Source organism: Polyodon spathula, chromosome 7, assembly GCF_017654505.1.
Source record: "Polyodon spathula isolate WHYD16114869_AA chromosome 7, ASM1765450v1, whole genome shotgun sequence".
Taxonomy (NCBI): Eukaryota; Metazoa; Chordata; class Actinopteri; order Acipenseriformes; family Polyodontidae; genus Polyodon; species Polyodon spathula.
The window spans coordinates 35,810,778-35,829,552 of record NC_054540.1 but is presented as its reverse complement, the minus strand read 5'-3'; the positions used below and the strand labels follow the sequence as shown (position 1 = coordinate 35,829,552).

At 43.6% G+C, this 18,775-nt stretch overlaps 1 protein-coding gene across 1 annotated transcript in view; it reads right to left on the bottom strand.

Moving 5' to 3' along the window:
* LOC121317842 (voltage-dependent calcium channel subunit alpha-2/delta-4-like) overlaps nucleotides 1-18,775 on the bottom strand; it is a 183,773-nt gene that overhangs the window by 6,684 nt on the left and 158,314 nt on the right. The window lies entirely within an intron of this gene.

The window sequence follows — 18,775 nt, the reverse complement described above, 5'->3', positions numbered from 1 at the left end:
TCTTCTCCAGGTCTCTTGCTGACTTCAGCAGGTTTTCCTCCAGGATTTCTTTGTACTTTGCTGCATCCATTTTGCCTATCTTCATGAGCTTTCCAGACCCTGATGCAGAGAAGCATCCCCATAGCATGATGCTGCCACCACCATGCTTCACGTGTAGGGATGGTGTTCTCAGGATGATGTGCGGTGTTAGGCTTGCGCCAAACATAGTGCTTGGCGTTGAGGCCAAAAAGCTCTATTAGATACAAATACAAAATGTGCTTTCAGGTAACACACAGTTTTTTTGGTTTTGTTTTTAAAATAAATAAATAAATAAAGATTTACAGTGCCTGTTTTTCCTTTAGGCCCCAAGGGGTCTGATGTGGTTCAGGCTAATATGTTCCCCATGCAAACTACCCTTGTGCTCGTCCTTTATAATCTAAAGTTCCATGATGAATGGGCGGTTCAGACTCCGGCCCCCTGCATGCTGTATCGACATTCACTTGTCACAATAGTACACAGCCTAACAGTGTCTGGATTTCCATCTAATTGGCCCTTTGAAGATGGTCTTAAGTATTGAGGATGAGAAAACCTGTATCCAGCTGCTGGACTCATTCAAACACTGCCATGCTGAAGTACTGTACACAGATGGTACAACTACACACATGCCAGTATATTGAGGCAGTTATCCTTGTATGGTTCTTTTCCTGGACACTGATAGGGCCTTAGCAGAGTGTCAAAACAGTGGTTTAAAAACAATACACTACAGTCCTGAAGCCCTCAATATATAATGAGGTTTGAAACTAAGATAAGGACAGCCCCCCAACACACTGTACTTCGTCTAGTTTGCAGAGAACATTAATAAACAAGTCTTTCATTTGACTCATTTGCATCCCCTATCTTCACTGAAATGTATTGTGTTTCATATTTATGAAACCAAACTGGAAATGTTTGATCTTCTCTCTTAAGGTGATTCTGTACCACATGCTTCCTAATTTATTGAAGTGTACAGGGTTTCTCAGGTTATACAATTTAATGGGGAAATGCAATGCTTTTCCAAATCCCTAATCCAAAACCCTGATTATGATAAACATGTATATATTAATGTTTTTCAATGAACAATCCTTTTCCAGATTAGATATGTTTGTACAAACAGTTATTCAGAATTTACTCAAGGGAACTTAAATATAACTTCCCCTGAAGATAAGTGTTAGAACCTTCCAGGTCTCCAAGCTCCAGCTGACTGAAACATCACAAGGTTTTTTTTTTTTTGTTTGTTTTTCCAACACTCTTGGGAAAACAAACAAAAAACAAAGTGTTTTTCCAACACTCTTGGTTTTTTTTTTAACCCCGGTTTTCTCCCCAACTTGGAATTCCCAATTGTTATTTGTATCCCGGTTCACTGCTGCAACCCCCTGGCGACTCGGGAAACGGAGGCTGGAACACGCATCCTCCAAAACATGTTCCTGCCACTTCATCATTTTTTGCACTGCGGATCAACAGTGAGGCCATCAGACAAATAGTGCCGATGGACAACACAGATCTGATGGCTCCACTGCAGAACCGCAAGCGCCCTTTTAGCACCAGGGGTCACTGGTGCACGGTGAACCATAGATTCCCCTGCCAACCTAAGCCCTCCCTACCCGGGCGGCGCTCAGCCTATTGTGCGCCACCCCCTAGGAACCCCCCGATCACGATCGGCAGTGACATTCGAACCTGCGATCTCCAGGTGCCAGTTTTTCAAAACTTTCAATCTAGATAACAGTGATCCGGATTTTGTGTTCCAGATTTATATTATCTGGATCACTTTGATCAGTTTTTTCAGAAACTTCACTGCAGGATTACTTCTATCCACATTACAAATAATTACAATTATGAAATTAGTTTTGTTATTAAAGGAATCTGGATCACAATATATAGGATTACAAAATCCAGATCACTTGATTGGATTACGTTTTGAAAAACCGGCCCCAGGCTATAGGGCACATCCTGCACTCCACATGGAGCACCTTGGATGCGCCACTCAGGAGCCCCTCAAAAAATACATTAATGCGTAGAAAAAAACTAATTGAGTTAAAAAAACTGTGCAGTAATCATTAACCTACCTGAGACCTCATTACCACATGTCTTCATTGACATTTCAATGTGTAAGATTATTTCATACTGTAAAGAGTTTAGAAAAAAACCCATTAGAGTGGAGGATTTTTGCATCAATTTCTGTCTTTTCTTATTCTTCTGTGTCAGGGGTGTGTGCAGTATGTCTATTCTGAGCTTACTATCCGGGGCATGGGATAGGCAGAGACAGAATTTCACAGACACCCAGAACACTGGCAAAAATGTAATGTGCAAGGATGAAAATAACTGGAGTCATGCCGTCCTGTCTTCCATTCTCACAGTATATTATCTGCTTAATAACAACACATTTCTGAGAGAAATTCATTAAAAACTACTTACTTACACACATGTATGGACACTGCTTGCACTTCAAATGCTGTGCATGTCTTGTGAACATCTTGTGCTTGAGGGATGAAACTTATGTATGGGGCTCAAGTGTCTATCCCACTGAGACCAGAGCTCGCTCTGTTTGTATTCTATTACTACAGTTTTATTGTTTTGGTTTGAAATTTATCATTATGATCATCTTGGACCGTGTTCATCTAACTGGGATCTATTGGGAGGGATATATGTTCCTTAAGTTGCCCTACCCAATTTTCTAGTGCAGTGCCATGCAATAGAGGTGTGTCATTTGGTAATATTCTGGTACCTGGGGTGCACATTATTCTACCTGTCACTGTTTCATATAACAATGTGGTGTTGCTCTAATAGTCTTTAAACACAGGTCCAAATTTCAGCCCACTTTAACGCAATAATACCCTCCGCTTTGGGAATTGCAAGAGAATGGTCAGGGTGGTATAATCGCTTAGATACTTAAAAACCTGGGCTGTCAAGCGATTAAAAAAATGAATCAAGATTAATCTCGGGATTTAAAATTTTAGGTCAGCCAGGGTGCCCTTCGTTCACTGCACACCAGCGACCCGTGTAGACTGCCCTGGTCCTTGCGGTTTGCCTGTAAACTGCCCAGAACTGCGTTGTCCTCTGACACTGTAGCTCTGGGCTGGCTGCATGGCGGGCCTGCAGACTGAAAAGAAGTGGTTGGCTGACAGCACACACTTCAGAGGACAGCATGTGTCTGTCTTCGCCGCTCCCAAGTCAACACAGGGTTGGTGGTGGTGGGCTGAGCCTAAATAAGCCTAATAGGGCATTTCAAATTTGGAAAAAAACAGGGAAAAACTAATTGGGGAGTACTAAATTAAAAAATATATAATAATAATTGTTTGAACCAACTGCTCAACCACAACAGAGTTAGTTTATCACTCACCTTACTACATTTCAAATTAAACTGGATATTTTCTTATCAGTTTCTTTTAAAAGGGTATTGTTTTGCAACTTGAAAATAAAGCAAACCATTCACTGAGTAACAGTTATATGTTCCTTGAACAAATGAATGCTAATTAAATATTAGAGAGAGATCTTTAATCTTAAAACTGATGGAACCAGCTTTGTGAATTGAAAGAAATGCCTTCAAATTTGTTTTGCATTTAAAGTAACATACATCTCCAGCCATGGCTGAAAATTTAGAATTAGAGCAGAGCTATCGCTATGACCATGATGTACAGTGCCTATAGAAAGTCTACACCCACTTTCAAAATGTTTACCTTTTGTTGCCTTATAGCCTGGAATTGAAATGCATTAAAATATATATTTTTTCATTTATCTACACATCCTACCCCACAACTTCCAAGTGAAAAACATATTCTACAAATTTGTAGAAAATTAATTAAAAATAAAAACTGAAATAGCTTGGTTGGATAAGTGTCCACCCCCTTGTAATAGCAATCCTAAATTAGCTCAGATGTAACCAATTGCCTTCAAAATCACACACCAAGTTAAGTGGCCTCCACCTCTGTTGGGTAGTGCATTTCAAAGCAAAGACTCAACCATGAGCACCAAGGCACTTTCAAAAGAACTCCGGGACAAAGTTGTTGAAAGGCACAGGGGATGGGTATAAAAAAAATCAAAGGCCCTGAATATCCCTTGGAGCACAGTCAAAGTGATTATTAAGAAGTGGAAGGTGTATGGCACCACCAAGACCCTGTCTAGATCAGGCCGTCCCTCCAAACTGGATGACCAAGCAAGAAGGAGACTGATCAGAGAGGCTACCAAGAGTCCAATGGCAACTTGACAAGATCTACAGGCTTTTATGGCCAAGACTGGTCAAAGTGTGCATGTGACAACAAAATCCCAAGCACTTTTTTTTTTACATTATATTCAAAGAACAAAAGAAAACCACTAAACACAAAAAGAAAAAATAAAGAAACACAGCACTCAGTACATATGTTACAGAATCTATCAAATGCCCAGATTCCAATGAATGATTATAACCAGGGATTGGTGCCAGAAATAAGAAATACATTTAAAAAAAAGACCACCTCATCTGTTGACAAAATATATATATTTGTGCCAGGTGAGATCCAGATATCAACAAAATGTAATCATTTTTTTTTACAAAATGATTTGCTAAAAGTGAACTGGAATTCCACTCTTTCTCGTAAAAGGGGAATCTGATTTTACAGAGTGATTATCGCCTGCCGTTACTCACGGCCCTATCCTCACATCCCCCTTTCAGGTGATGGTGATACGATGGCCGTCTCTCTCCCCTGGAGGTATGTAGTACCCCATTAAGCATTCCAGGCTGTTGGAAAGAAGATGGCATGCAAGAAGCACGGAATGTCTCTGTTTATACAAAAAGGGAACAAAGGAGGGGGTTGGAGGCTTGTTTTAATCCCGGGAACTCCCAGGTAGACATGAAAGACTGAGAGGCTGATGTTTGGGCACACAGGCAGGGACCGGAGGAATGGTGTTATAATGCTACTCTCTTCCGGAGGCGATGGTTGGTTTATCCTGTCTGAGCGACAGGCCCTGTGAGCCTCCTTTCCTGTTTGTTATTGTTCAGTGTATTTCCAAGGCCTGGGTGTTCAGGCTCATTGGCTTTTTTCTGCTTTTTACTTTCAGGGGCAGAGGGGAATTACAGGGTTATCTATTATTAAGCTGGGACCTCCGTCACGCCTGCCAGTATCAACATAGGGTCCTCCTTTTAAACACAGATGTTGTCATGGAAGATGGCAGAGGGGGGATCTTCTTAAAGGGACAGCACATCTATATGTGGAGAGTGGAACTGCCAGACAAAGAATTTGAGATGAAGTTGTGCAAACCTGTGTGCAGGTGTGGAATGAACTGTGCAGAAACAGTCAGGCTGAGAGATTCTCATATTGAACTGTGCAGAAACAGTCAGGCTGATTCTCATATTGAACTGTGCAGACACAGACTGCTTATAAGTCCATATAACAAAGTTGTTTATTTCTGATTTAGTAACTTTTCTGAAAATTTCTAATGATGAATTGCCATTAATAGCTTTGAGAATGTAAAAGTATGGCAGGTATGGACCATGATTACTTTCACAGCTGTTTACTCAAATAATCAATTGTTCTGTTTCAGAATTCTGTATATTTTAGTGCATCCCTTTGCTGCACAAAAACAATGAAACTGCTGTTTACCCTACCAACACTGAAAGACCACTGGAAACTACTATGTAATTAGGACAATAGCAAAAAGTAAATGCCTTAATTATGATCATGCACACAATGTGCCTTAACCACTATGCAAAAGAGCCATGATCGTCACAGAACACACATGCTACATGTATGTATTTCATCTATTTCTATATTTATATAAATAACTTAAACAACAACAATAATACAAATAAGAATAATAACAATATAAATCAGAAAAAAAACAAACCTGCTTACTCAATTTGCAAGCCAGTAATGTTACACAACGGGCATTATCCATCTGAACTAGGCAACATATGTGTGAATATCTGTGCGTGTGTGTGCCTGCCCCCTGCTGGGTGAAAAGTGTGTCTATCTGTGCCTGCCCCCTGCTGGATGCATGGTGTGTCTATCTGTGCGTGTGTGTGCCTGCCCCCTGCTGGATGCATGGTGTGTCTATCTGTGCGTGTGTGTGCCTGCCCCCTGCTGGATGCATGGTGTGTCTATCTGTGCGTGTGTGTGCCTGCCCCCTGATGGATGCACGGTGTGTCTCTGTGTGTGTGTGTACCTGCCCCGTGCTGGGTGCTGTGTGTCTATCTGTGTGTGTGTGTGGTGTGACCCTACGTCCCGTGTGGTGCTGACACGTGCTGTGTGTGTGTCACACTGGTGTGTGGTGTGTGCCCTGTCCGACTGCTGTGTGTCTATCACACCACACACATGTGCCTGTCCCGTACTGGGTGCTGTGTGTCTAACTCTGGTGTGTGTGTGTGTGTGCCTGTCCCTGTGCTGTGTGTGTGTCTATCTGTGCCTGCCCCCTGCTGGATGCATGGTGTGTCTATCTGTGCGTGTGTGTGCCTGCCCCTGCTGGATGCATGGTGTGTCTATCTGTGCGTGTGTGTGCCTGCCCCCTGCTGGATGCATGGTGTGTCTATCTGTGCGTGTGTGTGCCTGCCCCCTGATGGATGCACGGTGTGTCTCTGTGTGTGTGTGTACCTGCCCCTGCTGGGTGCTGTGTGTCTGTCTATGTGTGTGTGTGTGTGTGTGCCTGTCCCGTGCTGGGTGCTGTGTGTCTATCTGTGTGTGTGTGTGTGTGTGTGCCTGCTGGGTGCTGTGTGTCTATCTGTGTGTGTGTGTGTGTGTGTGTCCTGTGTGTGTGTGGTGCTGTGTGTCTATCTGTGTGTGTGTGTGTGCCTGCTACGACCCCCTGCTGGGTGCTGTGTGTTTATCTGTGTGTGTGTGTGTTTGTGTGTGCCTGTGCCTGCCCCACACTGGGTGCCTGTGTGGGTGTGTGTGAGTGACCTGCCACACGGGTGACGTGTGTTGAGTGTCTATGTGTGTGTGTGTGTGCCTGCCCCCTGCTGGGTGCCGTGTGTCTATCTGTGTGTGTGTGTGTGTCCACCCCCCCCCCCCCTTATGCCTGTCCCCCTGCTGGGTGCTGTGTGTGTATCTGTGTGTGTGTGTGTGCCTGCTGCCTGTGGGGACACACACACACACACACATGGTGTGTGTGTGCTGACGGACACCTGCCAACACCTATCGTGTGTGTGTGTGTGTGTGTGTGTGTGTGTGTGTGTCTGTTTGTGTTTGTGTGCCTGCCCCCTGCTGGGTGTTGTGTGTGTCTATATGTGTGTGTGTGTGTGTGTGTGCCTGTGTGTGCCTGCCCCTGCTGGGAGCTGTGTGTGTGTGTGTGCCTGCCCCTGCTGGGTGCTGTGTGTCTATCTGTGCGTGTGCCTGCCCCTGCTGTGTTCCGTGTGTCTATCTGTGTGTATGTGTGAGGCGGGATGGAGCGAGACAACCCTGCCACATCAACAAAAAAAAACAAAACACTAGCGGCTTCCAGAGCAGATACTGTCCAGCGTTCTTTCTTTGCAGCTTCCGAGATCCTCGCTTTGTCTTCGACACAAACTTTACCTTTATAGTATGTGCTGTATAAAACATATTTATTTGAAACATAAACTAACTCTGCACAAACACAGCAGGGCTTTTGGGAAGCTGTCTGGGATAGTGAGCCCAGCTATTTCAGCCTTGTTTTTCTTAAGGATTCAAGAGGCCACCCTGGTATTGAACTATTTAAAATGCCACATAAGCACAAAGTATGTATAAAAAGCTGTGCCTCCCTCTATCAAGAGTGGAGGTTCTGCATCTCTTACATCATAATATAGCAATAAATATGGTGGAGGAGCCCTCATTGTTACTCTCACAGCTCTTTGTTAATGTTTTTAAACTTTATAATAGTTCTTAAGAGAACTGATGTTACTGTAAAATCTTGCTTCTTTCTTACAAAGCTCAGATAGACCTGATCCCTTGGTTACATGTCTGATCTAGTAGCACCTTGCATCTCGGCTTGTTCACTGTCATCTCCGAGTGCTGGTCTGCAGAGCAGCATTTTGTCTGAGGGTGGCTAAACCTTTTCATGAAGTGAGAGGGGTTTAGATAGCCAGTTCTATGAACCTATGCTCCACGATTGTGGAAATCACTCCCCAAATCTATCGGTCAGACAGATACTTTGGGAATGTTTTTTTTTTTTTTTTCTGTGCAGCTCTTTGGATGCCATATAAAACTGTATTACATTGGTCCATTCCTAATGACACGAGACACCCTGACAGAGGACCCCTACCCAGTGAATATTCCAAGCAAACCAAACACATTCTTTGTACTGCAAGCAAATCCAGACAATGTAGTCTGCATCATATTTTGATACCTTTAGTGAGAGAGGCTGTTCTGTTGTACCACACTGATTTAATTACATTCATTCTCTTTCTTGGATGTTTGAGAAACTGTTCCATAGTCACTATACTGTACACTGTGTCTGACTGCACATGCAACACAAACCTGCCTGTACAGGTAAGCAGGAGCAGCTTACTTTACTCATGTAGGGGGAAGAAAATTTATCAAAAACATACATTTGGCAGTTGTCGATTTTGTTCTCCTTACAATCCCTCCCCCCCCCTTTGTTGTATAATGGTAATACTGTTACCACGATAATGAGCTGATGTAAAATGTACTGCTCTCCATGTGTGGGGAACATCGCTCTGTCAGGGTCACCTGAGAAAGGACATTTCTGTATGTCTAAGTAAGCTGGACTGTTGAGCCCTCTTGAGGTGTCGTGGGCTAGTCAACGAAACACTGAAGATGGAAGGTGCCCACTTGAAGACCCCAGAGATGTACCAATCTGTTACAAAGGGTCATAAAAGATAAGCTTGCAACATTGCACAGAGCCGAGTGCCTACAGAAACGCTACAAAAAGAAAGAGCGTGCGAGAACTAACTTTTATAAAGATCCATTCAAATTTGTAAAGAAGATATTCACCAGTGAGAAAAATGGCACACTAAAATCATCTAAGTTTGAGTAGGAGAGATATTTGGAGGAAACACATACAGATTCAAAAAGGCTGGAGCCTATGTCAATTCCTTCAGATATCCCACCTAACCATCCACCCGAATACCAAATTGAGGACTGTGCACCTAAGTGGAAAGAAGTAGAGCAACTGTGAAAAAAGCAAAGGCATCATCATCATCTCCTGGGCCTAATGGAGTTCCATGCAGAGTGTACTTCTGGAGTTTTATGAATCCTATGGAAACTGATGAAAGTGGCACGGGAAAAATAAATTGTACCAAGATCATGGCGCCAAACAGGTGGATTATTTATACCAAAAGAAAAGGATTCTACATGCATCAATCAGTTTCACCCTATTTCCCTATTAAACGTAGAACTCAAGATTTTCTTCAGCATTATTGCTCAGAGATTGTCAACCTACCTATTAAAGAACTGCTTCATTGACACTTCAGTACAAAGCAGGCATTCCATGTTTCCCAGGATGCTTAGAATCTACTAACATCTAATCTTTTGTGTAATGGAAATCTCGTGCCCCCCTTAACCATCCCACGCATCCTAGGGGTCCCCGGGGAACCCCTGTTGTCTTGTCTTGTCTGGTTTTGTCTTGTATTGTGTATGGGAAGGTCTACTGAAACAACCAGTGGCATATTTCAAACAATCTTTGGTACTGCTTTAAAAAAAAAAAAAAAAACGTGTTTGGAACACTGCATCAAAGCACATGCATTGAACTGCATTGTAATAAATGGTTATTTCTCATTACTCAACTCAGGAACTGATAGAGTTATTGAACTTATTAAGCCCCCCCCACCCCAAATTGTTACACCATATTTTGATGGTAAACATTGTAAAGGATGACTGGAAAAAGGAAAGAACATATTCCTGGGCACCACTGTATAATATTCTTGTATCATTGAAACTGATAGCTGTACTGAGGTTCGGACAGGTCTCTTGTCACAACTACTTATTTCAATGGACAGCAGTTCTGCTTCATTCCTAGGGAAACACTGACCTGGTAGTCAACGTGTTACATTCTAGAACCACACTGTGATACTGAACTTTCTTCTGGGAATGTCAATTAATCACAGTTAACGTGTCAATTCCTTTTAGATTCATTTTTTAAACAAGTGTTAATCGCTCTCTGTGTTGACCCTCTCAGCACACCGTAATTCACTCCCTGTGGCACTATTTTAATATACTCGAGTGCATGCAACACGATAAGTTCATTGGAATAGAAAGTTAGTCACGGGACTGCATTAGGGAGCAAAGCACTACAAGTGAAGGATTTATGAATGGGATTTTTTTTTTTTTTTAAACTTTGACAGTTCATTGGATAGAAAGGCTGTTACTTGTTTCTGTTAGTTCTAGTATCACAGAACTTCCCAACTTTAGAAGCCCAGCCGTCGCTAATTCTCAGCAAACAAGGGGGACCCCCAGCCAAATCTATCTAACACTAACTATCTAACGCAACTGATACAACCCTTGGGGAAGTATCAGTTGCTTCCCAGCCTCTGCGAGGGCGGCTCTCTGCGAGCCAAGGGGAATCTCCTTATTCATCTTTAAGTTACAAAGCACATCTCTTGTATTATTAATATCGCTATACATTTTTTTAAATCGCTTGACAGCATTACTTTTTCACATTGTTTAAACTCAAGCGTTTTTAAAAGTCTGTTTTGATGTAAGAAAAAATAATAATAATAAACAGAAACAGATGCAAGACAGAAATGGAAACCAAATTACATGAATGACAGATAGTAAACCCCAGTAAATGCACTTTTTTGTTGTAGTATCACAATAATACCAGAAGATGGCGATGCTGCCATTCTGTTCGACAAAATTGATTTTTTTTCTCAGAATATTTTGGCCAACCAATGGACAGGACACTCTGAAGTGGTTCTAGTCTATAAAACGATTCCTTACAGCAGACCTGCTGTGCATTTCAATTCACTACACAGGTCTCACGTGCAGTTATCAAAGAAACACTTTATTTTGCATGTGGTTATATTGGTACCACTACGAGATACAAGAAAGCTCTTAGTTTGCAAGTTGTCTGCTATTCTTTTATCCACGACATACCGAGACTAGATGTGTGAGCTATGCATCGGATGCAAAGTCACTTACAACAATGTCTCACTCGAAAGACGGAGCACAAGGAGGTTAAGTGACTTGCTCAGGGTCACACGAGTCAGTGAGTGAGCCGGGATTTGGACCAGGGACCTCCTGGTTACAAGACCTTTTCTTTAACCTCTGGACCACACAGCCTCATATTAAAGCCATCCTAGTATTCAGTATGACTCCACCATCAACAGTCACAATCACATCAAACCACTTAAATGATCTCTCTATTAAGACCAACATGCTGTAAACGAAATCCTCTGAAAACATGAACTGTGTGTAACATAATTTGCACTATACTAAATGATCAGTTAGTAAAAAATGTATGCTATCACTCACATGCACCAGTTTGAGACCACTGTTTTGGGATTATCTTGTATTAAATATATATTGTAGTCAATACTTACACACACAGACACACACGCACGCACATACACACGCACACAGGCACGCACGCACGCAGTCTATGTCGATCTGCTGTGAAAGCTGGTCTAAATTAAACAGCAGTACAAAATCAATGCAATTCTCAATGCCTGACTATAGCCGATAGCAGCGAGCAGCTCTGAAGTGACAAGCGCTGTCACTCTGTTTACACTGTGTTTTTTCAGTTAACTGAAACTAAAACAAAAATGGCCAAAAATAAATAAATACATTTTTTATAATGAAATAGTAATAAAAACTGGAAAATGTTTAAAAACTAGAATGAAACTGAAATGAAAAAATAGACATGAAAATAAATATTGTGTGTGTGTGTGTGTGTGTGAGAGAGAGAGAGAGAGAGAGAGGCGAGACCGCTGCTGTTGCTGATTGGTAGTGTGTATGAGAGAGAGAGAGAGACCAGACTGCTGCTGTTGCAGCTGTTATTTTGCAACATGATTTACATTAAATATTTGTCTTTAAATTGTTATAATGTGGATGAATGTGTTTGCACTGTCAAAAAAACGAACTGGAATTTTAAGTGATTAATATACCGGTATATTTTTTAAAGCAGCAATTCAGCATGAACCTACAAAAGTCTACAAAAAATGTAAAACTGAAATATTTCTCTCTGAATTTAGTGAACTGAAACTAAATAATAATTTAAAACGAAAACTAAATAGACGCAAAATAATAATCTTACCAACAAAATAAAAACTGAAACTGAATTGAAAGGCAGAAACTGAGAAAATGTTATTCTCATAACCCTGGTTCCCTGAAATAGAAATATAACCATTACCTCATGGGTATTTATCCTTTAATACCATCAAACTCAGTTCCTGGAGGGCTGCAGTGTCTTCTGGCTTTCATTCCACCCAAGCTCTCACTTACTTAGTTGGTCTAATTATTTGATGAACTGGACACATTTAACACTTCTCTTCAGGCCTCAAAATGTTTCATAGGTAGTGTACCTTGAATCAAGTGCATTTTTAAAACCATCAACTGTAAAATACCTTGAAAAATATTAAATATGTCAAATTCAACAAATAATGTTAATTATGTTAATTGAGAGCTTAAGTTGGAATGAAAACCAGAAGACCCTGCGGCTCTCGAGGACTGGAGTTTGACACCCCTGGTCTAACCTGAATAGATATATCAAAGCTGCATGTAGGGCTTGTGACATAGTTGTACCCTCCCCCAAGGGCATAAACGATCACTGACACAAATATCGTTATCATTTTTCCTTCAAGACTGCTGCAATAGAGACGCAGCAACCTTGAAGATTAATGGTTACATTTCTATTTCAGGAAACCAGGGTTATGGTAATAGCCTAACATTCCCTACCAAGTACGAAATGTAACAATTACCTCATGGGTAGACATCCCAAAGCTGTCTCAAGGATTATTGCAGACCAAATGGAATGCTACAAGGCTTGACCAAGGCCACCTTGCGCGTTACCATGAGGAACCCCTGTATAAGTAGACAGGGCTAAAAACATTGAGGGAGAACTCACCTCTATGCTGTAAAGGTCGAGCTTGAGGCCGCCCTTAACACTCTTGTTCCAAAACCAGGGTTTTGTGGATCCACGACATTCAGCCGATAGAACTGTGTAAAAGTATGAGGAGTAGACCACACTGCTGCATCGCAAATGTCCCTGACAGATGCACCCTGGAACAAAGTGAGCTTCTCTGGAGGGGGCAAGTTGGCCCGTTCATATGCTACGGTAACCGTATCTGTGATCCATCTTGATAACTTCTGTTTAGACAGAGCTTTCCCATGGGACTTAGCCCCATAACAGATAAAAAAAAAAAAAAGCTGCTCCGACTGCCTCCAACTTTGAGTTTTGTCCACATAATACGCTAGTTCCCGCACCAGGCAAAGCATATGGAGCTGCCGCTCTCCATCAGACTGGAAAGGAGGCAGATGAAAAGCCTCAAGTTCCACCATCTGGTTAATGTGGAATTCCAAGATGGTTTTTGGCAAAAAAGCAGGATTAGTGAGAAGTGTAACTTTCACCCTGGCCTTTGCAAAAATTAAGCAGACTTTTGCAAAGGCTTGCATCTCACCCACCCGCTTAGCGGATGTGATCACAAGCAAGAAAGCATATATACATAGATAAATATTTCAGCTCCGCTGAATGCAAGGGCTGAAAGGGAGGCTTCACAATTGCTTCAAGCAACACATTAGCATCCAGTGAGGGACAATGTCCTTCATAGATGTCCGAAGCTGCCAAGCTCCTTTCAAAAATTGCTCCACCAGAAAATGCGTTCCTGGGGAGACCGAACCAATCTTATTATGACAAGCCCAAATGGCTGCCAAATAGAGGGGGATTTCCCCTTATCAAAAAGGTCCTGTAGAGTGTCAATGACCCTATTAGAAAGCCCCAGATGGCTCAAATACAGCAGTTCAGGGGCAAGACCCAGAGCTGCAGGCTCGATGGGTTGGGATGCCACAATGTCCCCCGAGCCTAAATGAACAGGTCACAGAGTTTTGGCAAGCTCCACGGCTGGACTTTCAGGAGCTATATCAGAGTTGAAAACCAGAGTCTCCTTGGCCAATAAAAGGCTACTAATAATACACTGGCTTAGTCCTGCCTGATCTTTTCCAGGCACAATGGGAGTATGGTGAGTGGTGGAAAAGCATACAGAAGCTGCCTTGGCCACCGGTGCACCAAGGTATCTATTGCCAGTGGGTCCCCAATACCCGTTATTGAGAGCCAAAGGGGGCAATGGGTCGATTCTTGGCAAACAGGTCCACCTGTGCTCTCCCGGACCACTGCCAAGTGAGGCTCACCACCTCCATGTAGAGCCTCCATTCTGAGGCACTGGCAACTCCCTTTGAAAGGAGGACAACTGCCCAATTTTTCACCCCGGGCAGATGTACTGGGGAGATGATGTTGTGCTCACAACACCAGCCTGTGGGCTGCCCGGTGGAGACTGGGGGACCCGAGGCTGCTGTGGTTTATGTACACTACCACAGTTCAAGCACATATCTCCCGTGATTCTGCAAGGCTAGAAACACTGCCTGCCATGGCAGGGTCTCCATGCACCTTGCGCTCCCCTGTTGTGCTTTCTGTTGAGCTGAAAAAGATTCAGACAGTGGCTATTCTCAGCACTCTGTCTTCCAACAGCGTGGACAGCACGGTCCTGGAATCCAGACACACTCCTAAATAGCATGGGGGGCTAAAGAGAGGCTGAATGGCAAAACCCGAAACTAGTACTCTGTTCCTTGGAAAGTGAACCCGAGGTACCTCCTGTGCCCTGATTTTATCGGGATGTGGAAATAAGCGTCTTTTAAGTCCACCGTAGTGAACCAGTTGCCTGGCCTTATTGGCTGCAACCGCTGCTGCATAGTTAACATTTTGAATCTCCATCGACTCAGATATGGATTGACCTGTCTGAGGTCGAGAATTGGTCTGAGGCTCTCGTTTGGGCTCCAAGTAAAGAGGATGAACTGTGCAAATAGCCCGCTTCTGCAGCAGGATTGTCACCTCCTGAGACAACACCAATGAGTCTCTTGGATCTCCGACTAACATTGTAGACACGCCCCAAAATGGAGGAGGACTGTGTCTGAAGTGCAGAGAACAGCCAGTCTGTACAGAATTGAGCACCCAGCTGTCTGAGGTGCATTGACGCTAGTACTCCAGGTGACTCCCTGGGGCAGCAAATTGCTTGGGTTGCTGCTTTGGCTCGAAGCTTAGCCTGAGGCTTTTGCTTCGCACTTCACGGCAGAACTTATTGAAGTTTACTCTTTGGCCAGCCATTGGTTGATTGTGAAACCCTCCTCTGGCTTTAGCAGGAGCCGGCTGGGCCAGTCTCTGAGGTTGTTGGAACCTTGGCTTCCAGTTGGGAGCTGGTCTACATACTGGGGGAGATTGCTTGGGAAGCAGATGCACCAGTTCCTTTGTAGACACTTCGTGAGACAGCATCTCATCTACCGCAGGACCAAAAGTGTGTCCTGGAGTAATGGGAGCATCCAGCAATGGTGCCTTGTCCCCATCCGCTATACGCGCCTGGGACAGCCAGAGCTGATGTCTTGCAGCTATTAATGCAACAAGGTTCCTACCCACTGCCTGTCCGTTGAGTTTTGATATACGGAGCAGGTTCACATATTTACCAGCCGCAGTTCCTCAATCTGCTGTGGTGTGGATCTGTGAAAGAGACTTTAACAAACAGCTCTGGTAAGCCACCAAGATGCTGTTGTAATTGCCCAGCCACGCAGCAAAACACAACAGCTGAGTATGCCTTCTTGAGTATAATCTCTGAAACCCTGCATTGTTTATTCAAGCAGGTAGCGTCCTTGTTCAAAAGTGCTAGCTTTAGGGCTTGCACTAGTGATGCAATAGCGGCATCTACTGGTGGAAAATCAGCCAAGCCAAGCTTTTCTGCCTCATGTAAGCTGTACAGAGTTCCCAAGGAACATGATGCAGCAGGTGCTGTAGTTGAATGACCCCAGGATGAATGCACTTCAAAAAGGAAATCTGGATATACCAGAGGAGGTTCCTGAGAAAGAGTGGGATCATCCTCAAAAATTCAGTGTGTTTTGTTGTCATCTACCGGCCATGGAACATTTAAAATGTCAGTGACCCTTTTAATCAGTGGCAAAAGCTCTGCTCGCAATGATATAAGTATTACTGGTGTTGCGCTATCCGAGTCATCCTCCTGAGAGGGGAACTCTTGATCGACCACCTCCTCAGAAGCAGCGACAGACAGCAGATCCACTTGCTGCATTCTGCGTGTACTACTCCCTGTTGCTCTAATGGTGCAGAAGAAGCAGGTGTAACAGTGCACTCGCGCAGTAGCTCAGCCAACATGTTGCCCTGTTGGTGGAACGTCTCATCCAGCTGCTCAGAGTTCTCCAATCTATCATCTAGTAACCCAGAGAAGGGGAGAGAGAAGGAGAAGGAGAGGATGAGGAAGACCATGAAGACACGTGAGTTCTCCTACTCTCCCTAGGCACAGAGCCCTCATGAGAAGATACAACCCCCTCTTTTTGAGCCAAGGAAGGAGGGGAGCCTTGTCCAGGTGGAACGGATAAAGAACACTTTACAGAGCTGTGTGACACTTGCTTCTCCAAAGTGCGCTTAGAGAAAGACGAACAAAACCCACAGTTGCTGTCGTGAGTGCCTCTTTAGCATGCTCCTGACCCAGACAGGCAGCGCATCTGCCATTCCTGACTTCTGTGGGGAGAGCCATCTTGCATACATCGCAAGAATGAAACTCCCGCATAATGTAAGCGAAGTAGTGTCCAATGCAAACGACCATCAGCTATAATTGTTGTAACAGTATAGCATTTATTACTAGTACCCAAGGGAAACTGTTGAACAATGCACACAGCAATGTTGTCGAGCCTTGGTTACTTTTAAATACCTGCATTGTGCCTAAGCACTATTACAGGACTGTATAGTATACTTAAATACCCTGTGGCAAAGTGGTTGATTGTATACAGGTGTAGGAGTGCTGCAGTGCATGAAAGAAGCAGACAGAGATAATTGTAATCCAGTTTGGAAATGTTTTTATTTTGTAATTCCAGGTCTGGCAACCAAACAATAATTCCCCGGCAGTACACACCCATGTGTACAGCACGGGGTATATAATACAAGAACAGACCGTCCCAAATAATAAACAATATCCGTCTCACAATAATACAAACACTGTCATCAGTCCTGTGTGTGTGCAGTAGTGCTCGTGGTGGGTGATACAGGTTCATATTTGTGACAAAGGTGCAGTGTTGTCCGGTTTAGTGCTGGCCCTTGGCGACAGTTCCAGAACGGTGTTAACTGTCTGGTAACGTACAAGACAAGACAATTACAAACAAACAAAACACAAAACTCACAATTATAGAAACTGTATTACTTTCACTGTCCTTCTTGGTTCTTTCTCACAACAAATCAATACAAGGAACAGATTACGATTCTCCATCCCCTTTTTTGCTGTCATGCATGACCCCTTGGTAAACAAGTGCAACCGCCTCTCCAATCTGCGGCTTCCACGTCGTTTTCCTTCTGGGTCAATACGTTCTTGCAAAGGAGTCTCATCGCCTTCCAGACTGGCCGACTTCATGACCCTGGGAAAGAACTGTCAGACCAGCCCATCCAAAGAACTCTGTTCTCGCTGCTTGGCGCCCTCACAGGTCGGGAGGGAGATTTACAAGCAAGAATCATTGTATTTCTGTCACATACCGCAGTATATTATAGTACAATGTACGGTACATGCAGTGTTAATGGTACGTTGCAGTGCATGGTATACGGTTTGGTGCGCAAGGCATGGTACGGTGCATGGGGCACAGTACCCCTGTAACCGGTACGGTACAGTGTACAAAGCACGGTATGGTGCAACGGACAAGTATGCACGGTACAGTATGGTATATTGCACAATACATGTGTAGCAGGGCGGGAGGAAAGCCTTGCTGTTTGAATGTATTGTTTGCTTATTTTTATAACGGGGTCTCCCTGTTATTGTTAATCGGGAGATGGTCACCTGCATAAAAGCCTGCATCTTTCTGCAGTCGGGGTAGGTGTTCAGAAGTGGAGAACGGGAGAGCGAGAAGAGAGAGAAAAATAAAACTAAAAGTGAAAGCTATTGCCCAGCCTGATCATATTATTGTGTTCGAGATTTGTTTTGTTTAATTATTTATTTTTGTGCACTGTGAGCAAGTGTTTTCATTAAACTCTTATTTTATTTCTGTTTAATAAATGGTGCACAGCACGACTTTTCAACTTCAGTACTGCCTTTGCTTTTTCTGTTCCTGCTTCTGGCCTGACGTCACCACTTCCCCAACCTGTCACAGCATGGTACATGTGGTACGGAGTGCACGGTATAGGGTGCATGGTACAGGACGGTGGGCAATGCATGGTAGACATGGTACAGATCAAACGGTGCGGTATGGTGTATGGAGCACGGTACAGTGCAACGGTAAAGTAAGCACGGTGTGGTATAGTTCCCAATGCATGGTACACACGGTATGGTGCAAACGGTACGGTGTACAGAGCACGATACCCCTGGTACAGTACGGTGTAGGTATGGTGCAACAGTACAAAGTACGGTGCAGAGCACGGTACACTACCGTTACAGTAACCTCGTTCACTTAAGAACGATGGTTGATCACTGACCTACAGTTACTGAGGAAGCAATATGCAGGGATGCCCACCTGAATAGCTTCTGGCTTAACACAACACAACCATAAGACTGGAGGAAGCCTGCTGTCAAGCCATACAGCCTTTGCAGTGGCACTGCAAGCAGAGACCAGAGTGGCAATGAAACGGAAGGACTGTGAGCAATCAGATCTGAAGCAGAGCTCAGCCAAGCAACTGCCAGTGATTCAGT